The sequence below is a fragment of the Vanacampus margaritifer genome, chromosome 5, assembly GCF_051991255.1.
Source record: "Vanacampus margaritifer isolate UIUO_Vmar chromosome 5, RoL_Vmar_1.0, whole genome shotgun sequence".
NCBI lineage: Eukaryota > Metazoa > Chordata > Actinopteri > Syngnathiformes > Syngnathidae > Vanacampus > Vanacampus margaritifer.
In genome coordinates, this window is record NC_135436.1 from 1,721,228 (window position 1) to 1,746,653 (window position 25,426).

Below are 25,426 nucleotides of genomic sequence, written 5' to 3' on the forward strand. Positions count from 1 at the left end.
TAAAGCCATAAAAAGTTCATTTTGGCTCTCACACCTAAACAAAACGTTGTAGACTCAACATTTTTGCTGTATTTAGTGTATTCTAGCATCCTGAAGATGATTCCAGCATTAATTTCATTGTGCTTATGCTCATTTTGAACATTTTGACATTTTCACCTAAAGTGCACAATCAGGCTGAAAACGCGTTTAAAGCAATAAAAAGTTCATTTTGGCTCTCACACCTAAACTAAACGTTGTAGACTCAAAATTTTTGCTGTATTTAGTGTATTCTAGCATCCTGAAGATGATTCCAGCATTAATTTCATTGTGCTTATGCTCATTTTGAAGATTTTGACATTTTCACCTTAAGTGTACAATCAGGGGCTGAAAACGCGTTTAAAGCAATAAAAAGTTCATTTTGGCTCTCACACCTAAACTAAACGTTGTAGACTCAAAATTTTTGCTGTATTTAGTGTATTCTAGCATCCTGAAGATGATTCCAGCATTAATTTCATTGTGCTTATGCTCATTTTTAAGATTTTGACATTTTCACCTAAAGTGCACAATCAGGCTGAAAACGCGTTTAAAGCAATAAAAAGTTCATTTTGGCTCTCACACCTAAACTAAACGTTGTAGACTCAAAATTTTTGCTGTATTTAGTGTATTCTAGCATCCTGAAGATGATTCCAGCATTAATTTCATTGTGCTTATTCTCATTTTGAAGATTTTGACATTTTCACCTAAAGTGCACAATCAGGCTGAAAACGCATTTAAAGCCATAAAAAGTTCATTTTGGCTCTCACACCTAAACAAAACGTTGTAGACTCAACATTTTTGCTGTATTTAGTGTATTCTAGCATCCTGAAGATGATTCCAGCATTAATTTCATTGTGCTTATGTTCATTTTGAAGATTTTGACATTTTCACCTTAAGTGTACAATCAGGGGCTGAAAACGCGTTTAAAGCAATAAAAAGTTCATTTTGGCTCTCACACCTAAACTAAACGTTGTAGACTCAAAATTTTTGCTGTATTTAGTGTATTCTAGCATCCTGAAGATGATTCCAGCATTAATTTCATTGTGCTTATGCTCATTTTTAAGATTTTGACATTTTCACCTAAAGTGCACAATCAGGCTGAAAACGCGTTTAAAGCAATAAAAAGTTCATTTTGGCTCTCACACCTAAACTAAACGTTGTAGACTCAAAATTTTTGCTGTATTTAGTGTATTCTAGCATCCTGAAGATGATTCCAGCATTAATTTCATTGTGCTTATGCTCATTTTGAAGATTTTGACATTTTCACCTTAAGTGTACAATCAGGGGCTGAAAACGCGTTTAAAGCAATAAAAAGTTCATTTTGGCTCTCACACCTAAACTAAACGTTGTAGACTCAAATTTTTTGCTGTATTTAGTGTATTCTAGCATCCTGAAGATGATTCCAGCATTAATTTCATTGTGCTTATGCTCATTTTTAAGATTTTGACATTTTCACCTAAAGTGCACAATCAGGCTGAAAACGCGTTTAAAGCAATAAAAAGTTCATTTTGGCTCTCACACCTAAACTAAACGTTGTAGACTCAAAATTTTTGCTGTATTTAGTGTATTCTAGCATCCTGAAGATGATTCCAGCATTAATTTCATTGTGCTTATGCTCATTTTGAAGATTTTGACATTTTCACCTAAAGTGCACAATCAGGCTGAAAACGCATTTAAAGCCATAAAAAGTTCATTTTGGCTCTCACACCTAAACAAAACGTTGTAGACTCTAAATTTTTGCTGTATTTAGTGTATTCTAGCATCCTGAAGATGATTCCAGCATTAATTTCATTGTGCTTATGCTCATTTTTAAGATTTTGACATTTTCACCTTAAGTGTACAATCAGGGGCTGAAAACGCGTTTAAAGCAATAAAAAGTTCATTTTGGCTCTCACACCTAAACTAAACGTTGTAGACTCAAAATTTTTGCTGTATTTAGTGTATTCTAGCATCCTGAAGATGATTCCAGCATTAATTTCATTGTGCTTATGCTCATTTTTAAGATTTTGACATTTTCACCTAAAGTGCACAATCAGGCTGAAAACGCGTTTAAAGCAATAAAAAGTTCATTTTGGCTCTCACACCTAAACTAAACGTTGTAGACTCAAAATTTTTGCTGTATTTAGTGTATTCTAGCATCCTGAAGATGATTCCAGCATTAATTTCATTGTGCTTATGCTCATTTTGAAGATTTTGACATTTTCACCTAAAGTGCACAATCAGGCTGAAAACGCATTTAAAGCCATAAAAAGTTCATTTTGGCTCTCACACCTAAACAAAACGTTGTAGACTCAACATTTTTGCTGTATTTAGTGTATTCTAGCATCCTGAAGATGATTCCAGCATTAATTTCATTGTGCTTATGCTCATTTTGAAGATTTTGACATTTTCACCTTAAGTGTACAATCAGGGGCTGAAAACGCGTTTAAAGCAATAAAAAGTTCATTTTGGCTCTCACACCTAAACTAAACGTTGTAGACTCAAAATTTTTGCTGTATTTAGTGTATTCTAGCATCCTGAAGATGATTCCAGCATTAATTTCATTGTGCTTATGCTCATTTTGAAGATTTTGACATTTTCACCTAAAGTGCACAATCAGGCTGAAAACGCATTTAAAGCCATAAAAAGTTCATTTTGGCTCTCACACCTAAACAAAACGTTGTAGACTCAACATTTTTGCTGTATTTAGTGTATTCTAGCATCCTGAAGATGATTCCAGCATTAATTTCATTGTGCTTATGCTCATTTTGAAGATTTTGACATTTTCACCTTAAGTGTACAATCAGGGGCTGAAAACGCGTTTAAAGCAATAAAAAGTTCATTTTGGCTCTCACACCTAAACTAAACGTTGTAGACTCAAAATTTTTGCTGTATTTAGTGTATTCTAGCATCCTGAAGATGATTCCAGCATTAATTTCATTGTGCTTATGCTCATTTTTAAGATTTTGACATTTTCACCTAAAGTGCACAATCAGGCTGAAAACGCGTTTAAAGCAATAAAAAGTTCATTTTGGCTCTCACATCTAAACTAAACGTTGTAGACTCAAAATTTTTGCTGTATTTAGTGTATTCTAGCATCCTGAATATGATTCCAGCATTAATTTCATTGTGCTTATGCTCATTTTGAAGATTTTGACATTTTCAACTAAGTGTACAATCAGGGGCTGAAAACGCGTTTAAAGCAATAAAAAGTTCATTTTGGCTCTCACACCTAAACTAAACGTTGTAGACTCAAAATTTTTGCTGTATTTAGTGTATAAGATGATTCCAGCATTAATTTCATTGTGCTTATGCTCATTTTTAAGATTTTGACATTTTCACCTAAAGTGCACAATCAGGCTGAAAACGCGTTTAAAGCAATAAAAAGTTCATTTTGGCTCTCACACCTAAACTAAACGTTGTAGACTCAAAATTTTTGCTGTATTTAGTGTATTCTAGCATCCTGAAGATGATTCCAGCATTAATTTCATTGTGCTTATGCTCATTTTGAAGATTTTGACATTTTCACCTAAAGTGCACAATCAGGCTGAAAACGCATTTAAAGCCATAAAAAGTTCATTTTGGCTCTCACACCTAAACAAAACGTTGTAGACTCTAAATTTTTGCTGTATTTAGTGTATTCTAGCATCCTGAAGATGATTCCAGCATTAATTTCATTGTGCTTATGCTCATTTTTAAGATTTTGACATTTTCACCTTCAGTGTACAATCAGGGGCTGAAAACGCGTTTAAAGCAATAAAAAGTTCATTTTGGCTCTCACACCTAAACTAAACGTTGTAGACTCAAAATTTTTGCTGTATTTAGTATATTCTAGCATCCTGAAGATGATTCCAGCATTAATTTCATTGTGCTTATGCTCATTTTTAAGATTTTGACATTTTCACCTTAAGTGTACAATCAGGGGCTGAAAACGCGTTTAAAGCAATAAAAAGTTCATTTTGGCTCTCACACCTAAACTAAACGTTGTAGACTCAAAATTTTTGCTGTATTTAGTGTATTCTAGCATCCTGAAGATGATTCCAGCATTAATTTCATTGTGCTTATGCTCATTTTTAAGATTTTGACATTTTCACCTAAAGTGCACAATCAGGCTGAAAACGCGTTTAAAGCAATAAAAAGTTCATTTTGGCTCTCACACCTAAACTAAACGTTGTAGACTCAAAATTTTTGCTGTATTTAGTGTATTCTAGCATCCTGAAGATGATTCCAGCATTAATTTCATTGTGCTTATGCTCATTTTGAAGATTTTGACATTTTCACCTAAAGTGCACAATCAGGCTGAAAACGCATTTAAAGCCATAAAAAGTTCATTTTGGCTCTCACACCTAAACAAAACGTTGTAGACTCAACATTTTTGCTGTATTTAGTGTATTCTAGCATCCTGAAGATGATTCCAGCATTAATTTCATTGTGCTTATGCTCATTTTGAACATTTTGACATTTTCACCTAAAGTGCACAATCAGGCTGAAAACGCGTTTAAAGCAATAAAAAGTTCATTTTGGCTCTCACACCTAAACTAAACGTTGTAGACTCAAAATTTTTGCTGTATTTAGTGTATTCTAGCATCCTGAAGATGATTCCAGCATTAATTTCATTGTGCTTATGCTCATTTTGAAGATTTTGACATTTTCACCTTAAGTGTACAATCAGGGGCTGAAAACGCGTTTAAAGCAATAAAAAGTTCATTTTGGCTCTCACACCTAAACTAAACGTTGTAGACTCAAAATTTTTGCTGTATTTAGTGTATTCTAGCATCCTGAAGATGATTCCAGCATTAATTTCATTGTGCTTATGCTCATTTTTAAGATTTTGACATTTTCACCTAAAGTGCACAATCAGGCTGAAAACGCGTTTAAAGCAATAAAAAGTTCATTTTGGCTCTCACACCTAAACTAAACGTTGTAGACTCAAAATTTTTGCTGTATTTAGTGTATTCTAGCATCCTGAAGATGATTCCAGCATTAATTTCATTGTGCTTATTCTCATTTTGAAGATTTTGACATTTTCACCTAAAGTGCACAATCAGGCTGAAAACGCATTTAAAGCCATAAAAAGTTCATTTTGGCTCTCACACCTAAACAAAACGTTGTAGACTCAACATTTTTGCTGTATTTAGTGTATTCTAGCATCCTGAAGATGATTCCAGCATTAATTTCATTGTGCTTATGTTCATTTTGAAGATTTTGACATTTTCACCTTAAGTGTACAATCAGGGGCTGAAAACGCGTTTAAAGCAATAAAAAGTTCATTTTGGCTCTCACACCTAAACTAAACGTTGTAGACTCAAAATTTTTGCTGTATTTAGTGTATTCTAGCATCCTGAAGATGATTCCAGCATTAATTTCATTGTGCTTATGCTCATTTTTAAGATTTTGACATTTTCACCTAAAGTGCACAATCAGGCTGAAAACGCGTTTAAAGCAATAAAAAGTTCATTTTGGCTCTCACACCTAAACTAAACGTTGTAGACTCAAAATTTTTGCTGTATTTAGTGTATTCTAGCATCCTGAAGATGATTCCAGCATTAATTTCATTGTGCTTATGCTCATTTTGAAGATTTTGACATTTTCACCTTAAGTGTACAATCAGGGGCTGAAAACGCGTTTAAAGCAATAAAAAGTTCATTTTGGCTCTCACACCTAAACTAAACGTTGTAGACTCAAATTTTTTGCTGTATTTAGTGTATTCTAGCATCCTGAAGATGATTCCAGCATTAATTTCATTGTGCTTATGCTCATTTTTAAGATTTTGACATTTTCACCTAAAGTGCACAATCAGGCTGAAAACGCGTTTAAAGCAATAAAAAGTTCATTTTGGCTCTCACACCTAAACTAAACGTTGTAGACTCAAAATTTTTGCTGTATTTAGTGTATTCTAGCATCCTGAAGATGATTCCAGCATTAATTTCATTGTGCTTATGCTCATTTTGAAGATTTTGACATTTTCACCTAAAGTGCACAATCAGGCTGAAAACGCATTTAAAGCCATAAAAAGTTCATTTTGGCTCTCACACCTAAACAAAACGTTGTAGACTCTAAATTTTTGCTGTATTTAGTGTATTCTAGCATCCTGAAGATGATTCCAGCATTAATTTCATTGTGCTTATGCTCATTTTTAAGATTTTGACATTTTCACCTTAAGTGTACAATCAGGGGCTGAAAACGCGTTTAAAGCAATAAAAAGTTCATTTTGGCTCTCACACCTAAACTAAACGTTGTAGACTCAAAATTTTTGCTGTATTTAGTGTATTCTAGCATCCTGAAGATGATTCCAGCATTAATTTCATTGTGCTTATGCTCATTTTTAAGATTTTGACATTTTCACCTAAAGTGCACAATCAGGCTGAAAACGCGTTTAAAGCAATAAAAAGTTCATTTTGGCTCTCACACCTAAACTAAACGTTGTAGACTCAAAATTTTTGCTGTATTTAGTGTATTCTAGCATCCTGAAGATGATTCCAGCATTAATTTCATTGTGCTTATGCTCATTTTGAAGATTTTGACATTTTCACCTAAAGTGCACAATCAGGCTGAAAACGCATTTAAAGCCATAAAAAGTTCATTTTGGCTCTCACACCTAAACAAAACGTTGTAGACTCAACATTTTTGCTGTATTTAGTGTATTCTAGCATCCTGAAGATGATTCCAGCATTAATTTCATTGTGCTTATGCTCATTTTGAAGATTTTGACATTTTCACCTTAAGTGTACAATCAGGGGCTGAAAACGCGTTTAAAGCAATAAAAAGTTCATTTTGGCTCTCACACCTAAACTAAACGTTGTAGACTCAAAATTTTTGCTGTATTTAGTGTATTCTAGCATCCTGAAGATGATTCCAGCATTAATTTCATTGTGCTTATGCTCATTTTTAAGATTTTGACATTTTCACCTAAAGTGCACAATCAGGCTGAAAACGCGTTTAAAGCAATAAAAAGTTCATTTTGGCTCTCACATCTAAACTAAACGTTGTAGACTCAAAATTTTTGCTGTATTTAGTGTATTCTAGCATCCTGAATATGATTCCAGCATTAATTTCATTGTGCTTATGCTCATTTTGAAGATTTTGACATTTTCACCTAAGTGTACAATCAGGGGCTGAAAACGCGTTTAAAGCAATAAAAAGTTCATTTTGGCTCTCACACCTAAACTAAACGTTGTAGACTCAAAATTTTTGCTGTATTTAGTGTATAAGATGATTCCAGCATTAATTTCATTGTGCTTATGCTCATTTTTAAGATTTTGACATTTTCACCTAAAGTGCACAATCAGGCTGAAAACGCGTTTAAAGCAATAAAAAGTTCATTTTGGCTCTCACACCTAAACTAAACGTTGTAGACTCAAAATTTTTGCTGTATTTAGTGTATTCTAGCATCCTGAAGATGATTCCAGCATTAATTTCATTGTGCTTATGCTCATTTTGAAGATTTTGACATTTTCACCTAAAGTGCACAATCAGGCTGAAAACGCATTTAAAGCCATAAAAAGTTCATTTTGGCTCTCACACCTAAACAAAACGTTGTAGACTCTAAATTTTTGCTGTATTTAGTGTATTCTAGCATCCTGAAGATGATTCCAGCATTAATTTCATTGTGCTTATGCTCATTTTTAAGATTTTGACATTTTCACCTTAAGTGTACAATCAGGGGCTGAAAACGCGTTTAAAGCAATAAAAAGTTCATTTTGGCTCTCACACCTAAACTAAACGTTGTAGACTCAAAATTTTTGCTGTATTTAGTATATTCTAGCATCCTGAAGATGATTCCAGCATTAATTTCATTGTGCTTATGCTCATTTTTAAGATTTTGACATTTTCACCTTAAGTGTACAATCAGGGGCTGAAAACGCGTTTAAAGCAATAAAAAGTTCATTTTGGCTCTCACACCTAAACTAAACGTTGTAGACTCAAAATTTTTGCTGTATTTAGTGTATTCTAGCATCCTGAAGATGATTCCAGCATTAATTTCATTGTGCTTATGCTCATTTTTAAGATTTTGACATTTTCACCTAAAGTGCACAATCAGGCTGAAAACGCGTTTAAAGCAATAAAAAGTTCATTTTGGCTCTCACACCTAAACTAAACGTTGTAGACTCAAAATTTTTGCTGTATTTAGTGTATTCTAGCATCCTGAAGATGATTCCAGCATTAATTTCATTGTGCTTATGCTCATTTTGAAGATTTTGACATTTTCACCTTAAGTGTACAATCAGGGGCTGAAAACGCGTTTAAAGCAATAAAAAGTTCATTTTGGCTCTCACACCTAAACTAAACGTTGTAGACTCAAAATTTTTGCTGTATTTAGTATATTCTAGCATCCTGAAGATGATTCCAGCATTAATTTCATTGTGCTTATGCTCATTTTTAAGATTTTGACATTTTCACCTTAAGTGTACAATCAGGGGCTGAAAACGCGTTTAAAGCAATAAAAAGTTCATTTTGGCTCTCACACCTAAACTAAACGTTGTAGACTCAAAATTGTTGCTGTATTTAGTGTATTCTAGCATCCTGAAGATGATTCCAGCATTAATTTCATTGTGCTTATGCTCATTTTTAAGATTTTGATATTTTCACCTAAAGTGCACAATCAGGCTGAAAACGCATTTAAAGCCATCAAAAGTTCATTTTGGCTCTCACACCTAAACAAAACGTTGTAGACTCAACATTTTTGCTGTATTTAGTGTATTCTAGCATCCTGAAGATGATTCCAGCATTAATTTCATTGTGCTTATGCTCATTTTGAAGATTTTGACATTTTCACCTAAAGTGCACAATCAGGCTGAAAACGCGTTTAAAGCAATAAAAAGTTCATTTTGGCTCTCACACCTAAACTAAACGTTGTAGACTCAAAATTTTTGCTGTATTTAGTGTATTCTAGCATCCTGAAGATGATTCCAGCATTAATTTCATTGTGCTTATGCTCATTTTGAAGATTTTGACATTTTCACCTTAAGTGTACAATCAGGGGCTGAAAACGCGTTTAAAGCAATAAAAAGTTCATTTTGGCTCTCACACCTAAACTAAACGTTGTAGACTCAAAATTTTTGCTGTATTTAGTGTATTCTAGCATCCTGAAGATGATTCCAGCATTAATTTCATTGTGCTTATGCTCATTTTTAAGATTTTGACATTTTCACCTAAAGTGCACAATCAGGCTGAAAACGCGTTTAAAGCAATAAAAAGTTCATTTTGGCTCTCACACCTAAACTAAACGTTGTAGACTCAAAATTTTTGCTGTATTTAGTGTATTCTAGCATCCTGAAGATGATTCCAGCATTAATTTCATTGTGCTTATGCTCATTTTGAAGATTTTGACATTTTCACCTTAAGTGTACAATCAGGGGCTGAAAACGCGTTTAAAGCAATAAAAAGTTCATTTTGGCTCTCACACCTAAACTAAACGTTGTAGACTCAAAATTTTTGCTGTATTTAGTGTATTCTAGCATCCTGAAGATGATTCCAGCATTAATTTCATTGTGCTTATGCTCATTTTGAAGATTTTGACATTTTCACCTTAAGTGTACAATCAGGGGCTGAAAACGCGTTTAAAGCAATAAAAAGTTCATTTTGGCTCTCACACCTAAACTAAACGTTGTAGACTCAAAATTTTTGCTGTATTTAGTGTATTCTAGCATCCTGAAGATGATTCCAGCATTAATTTCATTGTGCTTATGCTCATTTTGAAGATTTTGACATTTTCACCTAAAGTGCACAATCAGGCTGAAAACGCATTTAAAGCCATAAAAAGTTCATTTTGGCTCTCACACCTAAACAAAACGTTGTAGACTCAACATTTTTGCTGTATTTAGTGTATTCTAACATCCTGAAGATGATTCCAGCATTAATTTCATTGTGCTTATGCTCATTTTGAAGATTTTGACATTTTCACCTTAAGTGTACAATCAGGGGCTGAAAACGCGTTTAAAGCAATAAAAAGTTCATTTTGGCTCTCACACCTAAACTAAACGTTGTAGACTCAAAATTTTTGCTGTATTTAGTGTATTCTAGCATCCTGAAGATGATTCCAGCATTAATTTCATTGTGCTTATGCTCATTTTTAAGATTTTGACATTTTCACCTAAAGTGCACAATCAGGCTGAAAACGCGTTTAAAGCAATAAAAAGTTCATTTTGGCTCTCACACCTAAACTAAACGTTGTAGACTCAAAATTTTTGCTGTATTTAGTGTATTCTAGCATCCTGAAGATGATTCCAGCATTAATTTCATTGTGCTTATGCTCATTTTGAAGATTTTGACATTTTCACCTTAAGTGTACAATCAGGGGCTGAAAACGCGTTTAAAGCAATAAAAAGTTCATTTTGGCTCTCACACCTAAACTAAACGTTGTAGACTCAAAATTTTTGCTGTATTTAGTGTATTCTAGCATCCTGAAGATGATTCCAGCATTAATTTCATTGTGCTTATGCTCATTTTTAAGATTTTGACATTTTCACCTAAAGTGCACAATCAGGGTGAAAACGCGTTTAAAGCAATAAAAAGTTCATTTTGGCTCTCACACCTAAACAAAACGTTGTAGACTCAACATTTTTGCTGTATTTAGTGTATTCTAGCATCCTGAAGATGATTCCAGCATTAATTTCATTGTGCTTATGCTCATTTTGAAGATTTTGACATTTTCACCTTAAGTGTACAATCAGGGGCTGAAAACGCGTTTAAAGCAATAAAAAGTTCATTTTGGCTCTCACACCAAAACTAAACGTTGTAGACTCAAAATTTTTGCTGTATTTAGTGTATTCTAGCATCCTGAAGATGATTCCAGCATTAATTTCATTGTGCTTATGCTCATTTTGAAGATTTTGACATTTTCACCTTAAGTGTACAATCAGGGGCTGAAAACGCGTTTAAAGCAATAAAAAGTTCATTTTGGCTCTCACACCTAAACTAAACGTTGTAGACTCAAAATTTTTGCTGTATTTAGTGTATTCTAGCATCCTGAAGATGATTCCAGCATTAATTTCATTGTGCTTATGCTCATTTTTAAGATTTTGACATTTTCACCTAAAGTGCACAATCAGGCTGAAAACGCGTTTAAAGCAATAAAAAGTTCATTTTGGCTCTCACACCTAAACTAAACGTTGTAGACTCAAAATTTTTGCTGTATTTAGTGTATTCTAGCATCCTGAAGATGATTCCAGCATTAATTTCATTGTGCTTATGCTCATTTTGAAGATTTTGACATTTTCACCTTAAGTGTACAATCAGGGGCTGAAAACGCGTTTAAAGCAATAAAAAGTTCATTTTGGCTCTCACACCTAAACTAAACGTTGTAGACTCAAAATTTTTGCTGTATTTAGTGTATTCTAGCATCCTGAAGATGATTCCAGCATTAATTTCATTGTGCTTATGCTCATTTTTAAGATTTTGACATTTTCACCTAAAGTGCACAATCAGGCTGAAAACGCGTTTAAAGCAATAAAAAGTTCATTTTGGCTCTCACACCTAAACTAAACGTTGTAGACTCAAAATTTTTGCTGTATATAGTGTATTCTAGCATCCTGAAGATGATTCCAGCATTAATTTCATTGTGCTTATGCTCATTTTGAAGATTTTGACATTTTCACCTAAAGTGCACAATCAGGCTGAAAACGCATTTAAAGCCATAAAAAGTTCATTTTGGCTCTCACACCTAAACAAAACGTTGTAGACTCTAAATTTTTGCTGTATTTAGTGTATTCTAGCATCCTGAAGATGATTCCAGCATTAATTTCATTGTGCTTATGCTCATTTTTAAGATTTTGACATTTTCACCTTAAGTGTACAATCAGGGGCTGAAAACGCGTTTAAAGCAATAAAAAGTTCATTTTGGCTCTCACACCTAAACTAAACGTTGTAGACTCAAAATTTTTGCTGTATTTAGTATATTTTAGCATCCTGAAGATGATTCCAGCATTAATTTCATTGTGCTTATGCTCATTTTTAAGATTTTGACATTTTCACCTTAAGTGTACAATCAGGGGCTGAAAACGCGTTTAAAGCAATAAAAAGTTCATTTTGGCTCTCACACCTAAACTAAACGTTGTAGACTCAAAATTTTTGCTGTATTTAGTGTATTCTAGCATCCTGAAGATGATTCCAGCATTAATTTCATTGTGCTTATGCTCATTTTTAAGATTTTGATATTTTCACCTAAAGTGCACAATCAGGCTGAAAACGCGTTTAAAGCAATAAAAAGTTCATTTTGGCTCTCACACCTAAACTAAACGTTGTAGACTCAAAATTTTTGCTGTATTTAGTGTATTCTAGCATCCTGAAGATGATTCCAGCATTAATTTCATTGTGCTTATGCTCATTTTGAAGATTTTGACATTTTCACCTAAAGTGCACAATCAGGCTGAAAACGCATTTAAAGCCATCAAAAGTTCATTTTGGCTCTCACACCTAAACAAAACGTTGTAGACTCAACATTTTTGCTGTATTTAGTGTATTCTAGCATCCTGAAGATGATTCCAGCATTAATTTCATTGTGCTTATGCTCATTTTGAAGATTTTGACATTTTCACCTAAAGTGCACAATCAGGCTGAAAACGCGTTTAAAGCAATAAAAAGTTCATTTTGGCTCTCACACCTAAACTAAACGTTGTAGACTCAAAATTTTTGCTGTATTTAGTGTATTCTAGCATCCTGAAGATGATTCCAGCATTAATTTCATTGTGCTTTTGCTCATTTTGAAGATTTTGACATTTTCACCTTAAGTGTACAATCAGGGGCTGAAAACGCGTTTAAAGCAATAAAAAGTTCATTTTGGCTCTCACACCTAAACTAAACGTTGTAGACTCAAAATTTTTGCTGTATTTAGTGTATTCTAGCATCCTGAAGATGATTCCAGCATTAATTTCATTGTGCTTATGCTCATTTTTAAGATTTTGACATTTTCACCTAAAGTGCACAATCAGGCTGAAAACGCGTTTAAAGCAATAAAAAGTTCATTTTGGCTCTCACACCTAAACTAAACGTTGTAGACTCAAAATTTTTGCTGTATTTAGTGTATTCTAGCATCCTGAAGATGATTCCAGCATTAATTTCATTGTGCTTATGCTCATTTTGAAGATTTTGACATTTTCACCTTAAGTGTACAATCAGGGGCTGAAAACGCGTTTAAAGCAATAAAAAGTTCATTTTGGCTCTCACACCTAAACTAAACGTTGTAGACTCAAAATTTTTGCTGTATTTAGTGTATTCTAGCATCCTGAAGATGATTCCAGCATTAATTTCATTGTGCTTATGCTCATTTTGAAGATTTTGACATTTTCACCTTAAGTGTACAATCAGGGGCTGAAAACGCGTTTAAAGCAATAAAAAGTTCATTTTGGCTCTCACACCTAAACTAAACGTTGTAGACTCAAAATTTTTGCTGTATTTAGTGTATTCTAGCATCCTGAAGATGATTCCAGCATTAATTTCATTGTGCTTATGCTCATTTTTAAGATTTTGACATTTTCACCTAAAGTGCACAATCAGGCTGAAAACGCGTTTAAAGCAATAAAAAGTTCATTTTGGCTCTCACACCTAAACTAAACGTTGTAGACTCAAAATTTTTGCTGTATTTAGTGTATTCTAGCATCCTGAAGATGATTCCAGCATTAATTTCATTGTGCTTATGCTCATTTTGAAGATTTTGACATTTTCACCTTAAGTGTACAATCAGGGGCTGAAAACGCGTTTAAAGCAATAAAAAGTTCATTTTGGCTCTCACACCTAAACTAAACGTTGTAGACTCAAAATTTTTGCTGTATTTAGTGTATTCTAGCATCCTGAAGATGATTCCAGCATTAATTTCATTGTGCTTATGCTCATTTTGAAGATTTTGACTTTTTCACCTTAAGTGTACAATCAGGGGCTGAAAACGCGTTTAAAGCAATAAAAAGTTCATTTTGGCTCTCACACCTAAACTAAACCTTGTAGACTCAAAATTTTTGCTGTATTTAGTGTATTCTAGCATCCTGAAGATGATTCCAGCATTAATTTCATTGTGCTTATGCTCATTTTTAAGATTTTGACATTTTCACCTTAAGTGCACAATCAGGCTGAAAACGCGTTTAAAGCAATAAAAAGTTCATTTTGGCTCTCACACCTAAACTAAACGTTGTAGACTCAAAATTTTTGCTGTATTTAGTGTATTCTAGCATCCTGAAGATGATTCCAGCATTAATTTCATTGTGCTTATGCTCATTTTGAAGATTTTGACATTTTCACCTTAAGTGTACAATCAGGGGCTGAAAACGCGTTTAAAGCAATAAAAAGTTCATTTTGGCTCTCACACCTAAACTAAACGTTGTAGACTCAAAATTTTTGCTGTATTTAGTGTATTCTAGCATCCTGAAGATGATTCCAGCATTAATTTCATTGTGCTTATGCTCATTTTTAAGATTTTGACATTTTCACCTAAAGTGCACAATCAGGCTGAAAACGCGTTTAAAGCAATAAAAAGTTCATTTTGGCTCTCACACCTAAACTAAACGTTGTAGACTCAAAATTTTTGCTGTATTTAGTGTATTCTAGCATCCTGAAGATGATTCCAGCATTAATTTCATTGTGCTTATGCTCATTTTGAAGATTTTGACATTTTCACCTAAAGTGCACAATCAGGCTGAAAACGCATTTAAAGCCATAAAAAGTTCATTTTGGCTCTCACACCTAAACAAAACGTTGTAGACTCAACATTTTTGCTGTATTTAGTGTATTCTAGCATCCTGAAGATGATTCCAGCATTAATTTCATTGTGCTTATGCTCATTTTGAAGATTTTGACATTTTCACCTTAAGTGTACAATCAGGGGCTGAAAACGCGTTTAAAGCAATAAAAAGTTCATTTTGGCTCTCACACCTAAACTAAACGTTGTAGACTCAAAATTTTTGCTGTATTTAGTGTATTCTAGCATCCTGAAGATGATTCCAGCATTAATTTCATTGTGCTTATGCTCATTTTTAAGATTTTGACATTTTCACCTAAAGTGCACAATCAGGCTGAAAACGCGTTTAAAGCAATAAAAAGTTCATTTTGGCTCTCACACCTAAACTAAACGTTGTAGACTCAAAATTTTTGCTGTATTTAGTGTATTCTAGCATCCTGAAGATGATTCCAGCATTAATTTCATTGTGCTTATGCTCATTTTGAAGATTTTGACATTTTCACCTTAAGTGTACAATCAGGGGCTGAAAACGCGTTTAAAGCAATAAAAAGTTCATTTTGGCTCTCACACCTAAACTAAACGTTGTAGACTCAAAATTTTTGCTGTATTTAGTGTATTCTAGCATCCTGAAGATGATTCCAGCATTAATTTCATTGTGCTTATGCTCATTTTTAAGATTTTGACATTTTCACCTAAAGTGCACAATCAGGGTGAAAACGCGTTTAAAGCAATAAAAAGTTCATTTTGGCTCTCACACCTAAACTAAACATTGTAGACTCAAAATTTTTGCTGTATTTAGTGTATTCTAGCATCCTGAAGATGATTCCAGCATTAATTTCATTGTGCTTATGCTCATTTTGAAGATTTTGACATTTTCACCTAAAGTGCACAATCAGGCTGAAAACGCATTTAAAGCCATAAAAAGTTCATTTTGGCTCTCACACCTAAACAAAACGTTGTAGACTCAACATTTTTGCTGTATTTAGTGTATTCTAGCATCCTGAAGATGATTCCAGCATTAATTTCATTGTGCTTATGCTCATTTTGAAGATTTTGACATTTTCACCTTAAGTGTACAATCAGGGGCTGAAAACGCGTTTAAAGCAATAAAAAGTTCATTTTGGCTCTCACACCAAAACTAAACGTTGTAGACTCAAAATTTTTGCTGTATTTAGTGTATTCTAGCATCCTGAAGATGATTCCAGCATTAATTTCATTGTGCTTATGCTCATTTTGAAGATTTTGACATTTTCACCTAAAGTGTACAATCAGGGGCTGAAAACACGTTTAAAGCAATAAAAAGTTCATTTTGGCTCTCACACCTAAACTAAACGATGTAGACTCAACATTTTTGCTGTATTTAGTGTATTCTAGCATCCTGAAGATGATTCCAGCATTAATTTCATTGTGCTTATGCTCATTTTTAAGATTTTGACATTTTCACCTAAAGTGCACAATCAGGCTGAAAACGCGTTTAAAGCAATAAAAAGTTCATTTTGGCTCTCACACCTAAACTAAACGTTGTAGACTCAAAATTTTTGCTGTATTTAGTGTATTCTAGCATCCTGAAGATGATTCCAGCATTAATTTCATTGTGCTTATGCTCATTTTGAAGATTTTGACATTTTCACCTTAAGTGTACAATCAGGGGCTGAAAACGCGTTTAAAGCAATAAAAAGTTCATTTTGGCTCTCACACCTAAACTAAACGTTGTAGACTCAAAATTTTTGCTGTATTTAGTGTATTCTAGCATCCTGAAGATGATTCCAGCATTAATTTCATTGTGCTTATGCTCATTTTTAAGATTTTGACATTTTCACCTAAAGTGCACAATCAGGCTGAAAACGCGTTTAAAGCAATAAAAAGTTCATTTTGGCTCTCACACCTAAACTAAACATTGTAGACTCAAAATTTTTGCTGTATTTAGTGTATTCTAGCATCCTGAAGATGATTCCAGCATTAATTTCATTGTGCTTATGCTCATTTTGAAGATTTTGACATTTTCACCTAAAGTGCACAATCAGGCTGAAAACGCATTTAAAGCCATAAAAAGTTCATTTTGGCTCTCACACCTAAACAAAATGTTGTAGACTCAACATTTTTGCTGTATTTAGTGTATTCTAGCATCCTGAAGATGATTCCAGCATTAATTTCATTGTGCTTATGCTCATTTTGAAGATTTTGACATTTTCACCTAAAGTGCACAATCAGGCTGAAAACGCATTTAAAGCCATAAAAAGTTCATTTTGGCTCTCACACCTAAACAAAACGTTGTAGACTCAACATTTTTGCTGTATTTAGTGTATTCTAGCATCCTGAAGATGATTCCAGCATTAATTTCATTGTACTTATGCTCATTTTGAAGATTTTGACATTTTCACCTTAAGTGTACAATCAGGGGCTGAAAACGCGTTTAAAGCAATAAAAAGTTCATTTTGGCTCTCACACCTAAACTAAACCTTGTAGACTCAATATTTTTGCTGTATTTAGTGTATTCTAGCATCCTGAAGATGATTCCAGCATTAATTTCATTGTGCTTATGCTCATTTTTAAGATTTTGACATTTTCACCTAAAGTGCACAATCAGGCTGAAAACGCGTTTAAAGCAATAAAAAGTTCATTTTGGCTCTCACACCTAAACTAAACGTTGTAGACTCAAAATTTTTGCTGTATTTAGTGTATTCTAGCATCCTGAAGATGATTCCAGCATTAATTTCATTGTGCTTATGCTCATTTTGAAGATTTTGACATTTTCACCTTAAGTGTACAATCAGGGGCTGAAAACGCGTTTAAAGCAATAAAAAGTTCATTTTGGCTCTCACACCTAAACTAAACGTTGTAGACTCAAAATTTTTGCTGTATTTAGTGTATTCTAGCATCCTGAAGATGATTCCAGCATTAATTTCATTGTGCTTATGCTCATTTTTAAGATTTTGACATTTTCACCTAAAGTGCACAATCAGGCTGAAAACGCGTTTAAAGCAATAAAAAGTTCATTTTGGCTCTCACACCTAAACTAAACGTTGTAGACTAAAAATTTTTGCTGTATTTAGTGTATTCTAGCATCCTGAAGATGATTCCAGCATTAATTTCATTGTGCTTATGCTCATTTTGAAGATTTTGACATTTTCACCTAAAGTGTACAATCAGGGGCTGAAAACGCGTTTAAAGCAATAAAAAGTTCATTTTGGCTCTCACACCAAAACTAAACGTTGTAGACTCAAAATTTTTGCTGTATTTAGTGTATTCTAGCATCCTGAAGATGATTCCAGCATTAATTTCATTGTGCTTATGCTCATTTTGAAGATTTTGACATTTTCACCTAAAGTGTACAATCAGGGGCTGAAAACACGTTTAAAGCAATAAAAAGTTCATTTTGGCTCTCACACCTAAACTAAACGTTGTAGACTCAAAATTTTTGCTGTATTTAGTGTATTCTAGCATCCTGAAGATGATTCCAGCATTAATTTCATTGTTCTTATGCTCATTTTTAAGATTTTGACATTTTCACCTAAAGTGCACAATCAGGCTGAAAACGCGTTTAAAGCAATAAAAAGTTCATTTTGGCTCTCACACCTAAACTAAACGTTGTAGACTCAAAATTTTTGCTGTATTTAGTGTATTCTAGCATCCTGAAGATGATTCCAGCATTAATTTCATTGTGCTTATGCTCATTTTTAAGATTTTGACATTTTCACCTAAAGTGCACAATCAGGCTGAAAACTCGTTTAAAGCAATAAAAAGTTCATTTTGGCTCTCACACCTAAACTAAACGTTGTAGACTCAAAATTTTTGCTGTATTTAGTGTATTCTAGCATCCTGAAGATGATTCCAGCATTAATTTCATTGTGCTTATGCTCATTTTGAAGATTTTGACATTTTCACCTTAAGTGTACAATCAGGGGCTGAAAACGCGTTTAAAGCAATAAAAAGTTCATTTTGGCTCTCACACCTAAACTAAACGTTGTAGACTCAAAATTTTTGCTGTATTTAGTGTATTCTAGCATCCTGAAGATGATTACAGCATTAATTTCATTGTGCTTATGCTCATTTTGAAGATTTTGACATTTTCACCTAAAGTGCACAATCAGGCTGAAAACGCATTTAAAGCCATAAAAAGTTCATTTTGGCTCTCACACCTAAACTAAACGTTGGAGACTCAAAATTTTTGCTGTATTTATTGCATTCTAGCATCCTGAAGATGATTCCAGCATTAATTTCATTGTGCTTATGCTCATTTTTAAGATTTTGACATTTTCACCTAAAGTGCACAATCAGGCTGAAAACGCGTTTAAAGCAATAAAAAGTTCATTTTGGCTCTCACACCTAAACTAAACGTTGTAGACTCAAAATTTTTGCTGTATTTAGTGTATTCTAGCATCCTGAAGATGATTCCAGCATTAATTTCATTGTGCTTATGCTCATTTTGAAGATTTTGACATTTTCACCTAAAGTGCACAATCAGGCTGAAAACGCATTTAAAGCCATAAAAAGTTCATTTTGGCTCTCACACCTAAACTAAATGTTGTAGACTCAAAATTTTTGCTGTATTTAGTGTATTCTAGCATCCTGAAGATGATTCCTGCATTAATTGCAATGTGCTTATGCTCATTTTGAAGATTTTGACATTTTCACCTTAAGTGTACAATCAGGGGCTGAAAACGCGTTTAAAGCAATAAAAAGTTCATTTTGGCTCTCACACCTAAACTAAACGTTGTAGACTCAAAATTTTTGCTGTATTTAGTGTATTCTAGCATCCTGAAGATGATTCCAGCATTAATTTCATTGTGCTTATGCTCATTTTGAAGATTTTGACTTTTTCACCTTAAGTGTACAATCAGGGGCTGAAAACGCGTTTAAAGCAATAAAAAGTTCATTTTGGCTCTCACACCTAAACTAAACCTTGTAGACTCAAATTTTTTGCTGTATTTAGTGTATTCTAGCATCCTGAAGATGATTCCAGCATTAATTTCATTGTGCTTATGCTCATTTTTAAGATTTTGACATTTTCACCTTAAGTGCACAATCAGGCTGAAAACGCGTTTAAAGCAATAAAAAGTTCATTTTGGCTCTCACACCTAAACTAAACGTTGTAGACTCAAAATTTTTGCTGTATTTAGTGTATTCTAGCATCCTGAAGATGATTCCAGCATTAATTTCATTGTGCTTATGCTCATTTTTAAGATTTTGACATTTTCACCTAAAGTGCACAATCAGGCTGAAAACGCGTTTAAAGCAATAAAAAGTTCATTTTGGCTCTCACACCTAAACTAAACGTTGTAGACTCAAAATTTTTGCTGTATTTAGTGTATTCTAGCATCCTGAAGATGATTCCAGCATTAATTTCATTGTGCTTATGCTCATTTTGAAGATTTTGACATTTTCACCTTAAGTGTACAATCAGGGGCTGAAAACGCGTTTAAAGCAATAAAAAGTTCATTTTGGCTCTCACACCTAAACTAAACGTTGTAGACTCAAAATTTTTGCTGTATTTAGTGTATTCTAGCATCCTGAAGATGATTCCAGCATTAATTTCATTGTGCTTATGCTCATTTTTAAGATTTTGACATTTTCACCTAAAGTGCACAATCAGGCTGAAAACGCGTTTAAAGCAATAAAAAGTTCATTTTGGCTCTCACACCTAAACTAAACGTTGTAGACTCAAAATTTTTGCTGTATTTAGTGTATTCTAGCATCCTGAAGATGATTCCAGCATTAATTTCATTGTGCTTATGCTCATTTTGAAGATTTTGACATTTTCACCTAAAGTGCACAATCAGGCTGAAAACGCATTTAAAGCCATAAAAAGTTCATTTTGGCTCTCACACCTAAACAAAACGTTGTAGACTCAACATTTTTGCTGTATTTAGTGTATTCTAGCATCCTGAAGATGATTCCAGCATTAATTTCATTGTGCTTATGCTCATTTTGAAGATTTTGACATTTTCATTTTAAGTGTACAATCAGGGGCTGAAAACGCGTTTAAAGCAATAAAAAGTTCATTTTGGCTCTCACACCTAAACTAAACGTTGTAGACTCAAAATTTTTGCTGTATTTAGTGTATTCTAGCATCCTGAAGATGATTCCAGCATTAATTTCATTGTGCTTATGCTCATTTTTAAGATTTTGACATTTTCACCTAAAGTGCACAATCAGGCTGAAAACGCGTTTAAAGCAATAAAAAGTTCATTTTGGCTCTCACACCTAAACTAAACGTTGTAGACTCAAAATTTTTGCTGTATTTAGTGTATTCTAGCATCCTGAAGATGATTCCAGCATTAATTTCATTGTGCTTATGCTCATTTTGAAGATTTTGACATTTTCACCTTAAGTGTACAATCAGGGGCTGAAAACGCGTTTAAAGCAATAAAAAGTTCATTTTGGCTCTCACACCTAAACTAAACGTTGTAGACTCAAAATTTTTGCTGTATTTAGTGTATTCTAGCATCCTGAAGATGATTCCAGCATTAATTTCATTGTGCTTATGCTCATTTTTAAGATTTTGACATTTTCACCTAAAGTGCACAATCAGGGTGAAAACGCGTTTAAAGCAATAAAAAGTTCATTTTGGCTCTCACACCTAAACTAAACATTGTAGACTCAAAATTTTTGCTGTATTTAGTGTATTCTAGCATCCTGAAGATGATTCCAGCATTAATTTCATTGTGCTTATGCTCATTTTGAAGATTTTGACATTTTCACCTAAAGTGCACAATCAGGCTGAAAACGCATTTAAAGCCATAAAAAGTTCATTTTGGCTCTCACACCTAAACAAAACGTTGTAGACTCAACATTTTTGCTGTATTTAGTGTATTCTAGCATCCTGAAGATGATTCCAGCATTAATTTCATTGTGCTTATGCTCATTTTGAAGATTTTGACATTTTCACCTTAAGTGTACAATCAGGGGCTGAAAACGCGTTTAAAGCAATAAAAAGTTCATTTTGGCTCTCACACCAAAACTAAACGTTGTAGACTCAAAATTTTTGCTGTATTTAGTGTATTCTAGCATCCTGAAGATGATTCCAGCATTAATTTCATTGTGCTTATGCTCATTTTGAAGATTTTGACATTTTCACCTAAAGTGTACAATCAGGGGCTGAAAACACGTTTAAAGCAATAAAAAGTTCATTTTGGCTCTCACACCTAAACTAAACGATGTAGACTCAACATTTTTGCTGTATTTAGTGTATTCTAGCATCCTGAAGATGATTCCAGCATTAATTTCATTGTGCTTATGCTCATTTTTAAGATTTTGACATTTTCACCTAAAGTGCACAATCAGGCTGAAAACGCGTTTAAAGCAATAAAAAGTTCATTTTGGCTCTCACACCTAAACTAAACGTTGTAGACTCAAAATTTTTGCTGTATTTAGTGTATTCTAGCATCCTGAAGATGATTCCAGCATTAATTTCATTGTGCTTATGCTCATTTTGAAGATTTTGACATTTTCACCTTAAGTGTACAATCAGGGGCTGAAAACGCGTTTAAAGCAATAAAAAGTTCATTTTGGCTCTCACACCTAAACTAAACGTTGTAGACTCAAAATTTTTGCTGTATTTAGTGTATTCTAGCATCCTGAAGATGATTCCAGCATTAATTTCATTGTGCTTATGCTCATTTTTAAGATTTTGACATTTTCACCTAAAGTGCACAATCAGGCTGAAAACGCGTTTAAAGCAATAAAAAGTTCATTTTGGCTCTCACACCTAAACTAAACATTGTAGACTCAAAATTTTTGCTGTATTTAGTGTATTCTAGCATCCTGAAGATGATTCCAGCATTAATTTCATTGTGCTTATGCTCATTTTGAAGATTTTGACATTTTCACCTAAAGTGCACAATCAGGCTGAAAACGCGTTTAAAGCAATAAAAAGTTCATTTTGGCTCTCACACCTAAACTAAACGTTGTAGACTCAAAATTTTTGCTGTATTTAGTGTATTCTAGCATCCTGAAGATGATTCCAGCATTAATTTCATTGTGCTTATGCTCATTTTGAAGATTTTGACTTTTTCACCTTAAGTGTACAATCAGGGGCTGAAAACGCGTTTAAAGCAATAAAAAGTTCATTTTGGCTCTCACACCTAAACTAAACCTTGTAGACTCAAAATTTTTGCTGTATTTAGTGTATTCTAGCATCCTGAAGATGATTCCAGCATTAATTTCATTGTGCTTATGCTCATTTTTAAGATTTTGACATTTTCACCTTAAGTGCACAATCAGGCTGAAAACGCGTTTAAAGCAATAAAAAGTTCATTTTGGCTCTCACACCTAAACTAAACGTTGTAGACTCAAAATTTTTGCTGTATTTAGTGTATTCTAGCATCCTGAAGATGATTCCAGCATTAATTTCATTGTGCTTATGCTCATTTTGAAGATTTTGACATTTTCACCTTAAGTGTACAATCAGGGGCTGAAAACGCGTTTAAAGCAATAAAAAGTTCATTTTGGCTCTCACACCTAAACTAAACGTTGTAGACTCAAAATTTTTGCTGTATTTAGTGTATTCTAGCATCCTGAAGATGATTCCAGCATTAATTTCATTGTGCTTATGCTCATTTTTAAGATTTTGACATTTTCACCTAAAGTGCACAATCAGGCTGAAAACGCGTTTAAAGCAATAAAAAGTTCATTTTGGCTCTCACACCTAAACTAAACGTTGTAGACTCAAAATTTTTGCTGTATTTAGTGTATTCTAGCATCCTGAAGATGATTCCAGCATTAATTTCATTGTGCTTATGCTCATTTTGAAGATTTTGACATTTTCACCTAAAGTGCACAATCAGGCTGAAAACGCATTTAAAGCCATAAAAAGTTCATTTTGGCTCTCACACCTAAACAAAACGTTGTAGACTCAACATTTTTGCTGTATTTAGTGTATTCTAGCATCCTGAAGATGATTCCAGCATTAATTTCATTGTGCTTATGCTCATTTTGAAGATTTTGACATTTTCATTTTAAGTGTACAATCAGGGGCTGAAAACGCGTTTAAAGCAATAAAAAGTTCATTTTGGCTCTCACACCTAAACTAAACGTTGTAGACTCAAAATTTTTGCTGTATTTAGTGTATTCTAGCATCCTGAAGATGATTCCAGCATTAATTTCATTGTGCTTATGCTCATTTTTAAGATTTTGACATTTTCACCTAAAGTGCACAATCAGGCTGAAAACGCGTTTAAAGCAATAAAAAGTTCATTTTGGCTCTCACACCTAAACTAAACGTTGTAGACTCAAAATTTTTGCTGTATTTAGTGTATTCTAGCATCCTGAAGATGATTCCAGCATTAATTTCATTGTGCTTATGCTCATTTTGAAGATTTTGACATTTTCACCTTAAGTGTACAATCAGGGGCTGAAAACGCGTTTAAAGCAATAAAAAGTTCATTTTGGCTCTCACACCTAAACTAAACGTTGTAGACTCAAAATTTTTGCTGTATTTAGTGTATTCTAGCATCCTGAAGATGATTCCAGCATTAATTTCATTGTGCTTATGCTCATTTTTAAGATTTTGACATTTTCACCTAAAGTGCACAATCAGGGTGAAAACGCGTTTAAAGCAATAAAAAGTTCATTTTGGCTCTCACACCTAAACTAAACATTGTAGACTCAAAATTTTTGCTGTATTTAGTGTATTCTAGCATCCTGAAGATGATTCCAGCATTAATTTCATTGTGCTTATGCTCTTTTTGAAGATTTTGACATTTTCACCTAAAGTGCACAATCAGGCTGAAAACGCATTTAAAGCCATAAAAAGTTCATTTTGGCTCTCACACCTAAACAAAACGTTGTAGACTCAACATTTTTGCTGTATTTAGTGTATTCTAGCATCCTGAAGATGATTCCAGCATTAATTTCATTGTGCTTATGCTCATTTTGAAGATTTTGACATTTTCACCTTAAGTGTACAATCAGGGGCTGAAAACGCGTTTAAAGCAATAAAAAGTTCATTTTGGCTCTCACACCAAAACTAAACGTTGTAGACTCAAAATTTTTGCTGTATTTAGTGTATTCTAGCATCCTGAAGATGATTCCAGCATTAATTTCATTGTGCTTATGCTCATTTTGAAGATTTTGACATTTTCACCTAAAGTGTACAATCAGGGGCTGAAAACACGTTTAAAGCAATAAAAAGTTCATTTTGGCTCTCACACCTAAACTAAACGATGTAGACTCAACATTTTTGCTGTATTTAGTGTATTCTAGCATCCTGAAGATGATTCCAGCATTAATTTCATTGTGCTTATGCTCATTTTTAAGATTTTGACATTTTCACCTAAAGTGCACAATCAGGCTGAAAACGCGTTTAAAGCAATAAAAAGTTCATTTTGGCTCTCACACCTAAACTAAACGTTGTAGACTCAAAATTTTTGCTGTATTTAGTGTATTCTAGCATCCTGAAGATGATTCCAGCATTAATTTCATTGTGCTTATGCTCATTTTGAAGATTTTGACATTTTCACCTTAAGTGTACAATCAGGGGCTGAAAACGCGTTTAAAGCAATAAAAAGTTCATTTTGGCTCTCACACCTAAACTAAACGTTGTAGACTCAAAATTTTTGCTGTATTTAGTGTATTCTAGCATCCTGAAGATGATTCCAGCATTAATTTCATTGTGCTTATGCTCATTTTTAAGATTTTGACATTTTCACCTAAAGTGCACAATCAGGCTGAAAACGCGTTTAAAGCAATAAAAAGTTCATTTTGGCTCTCACACCTAAACTAAACATTGTAGACTCAAAATTTTTGCTGTATTTAGTGTATTCTAGC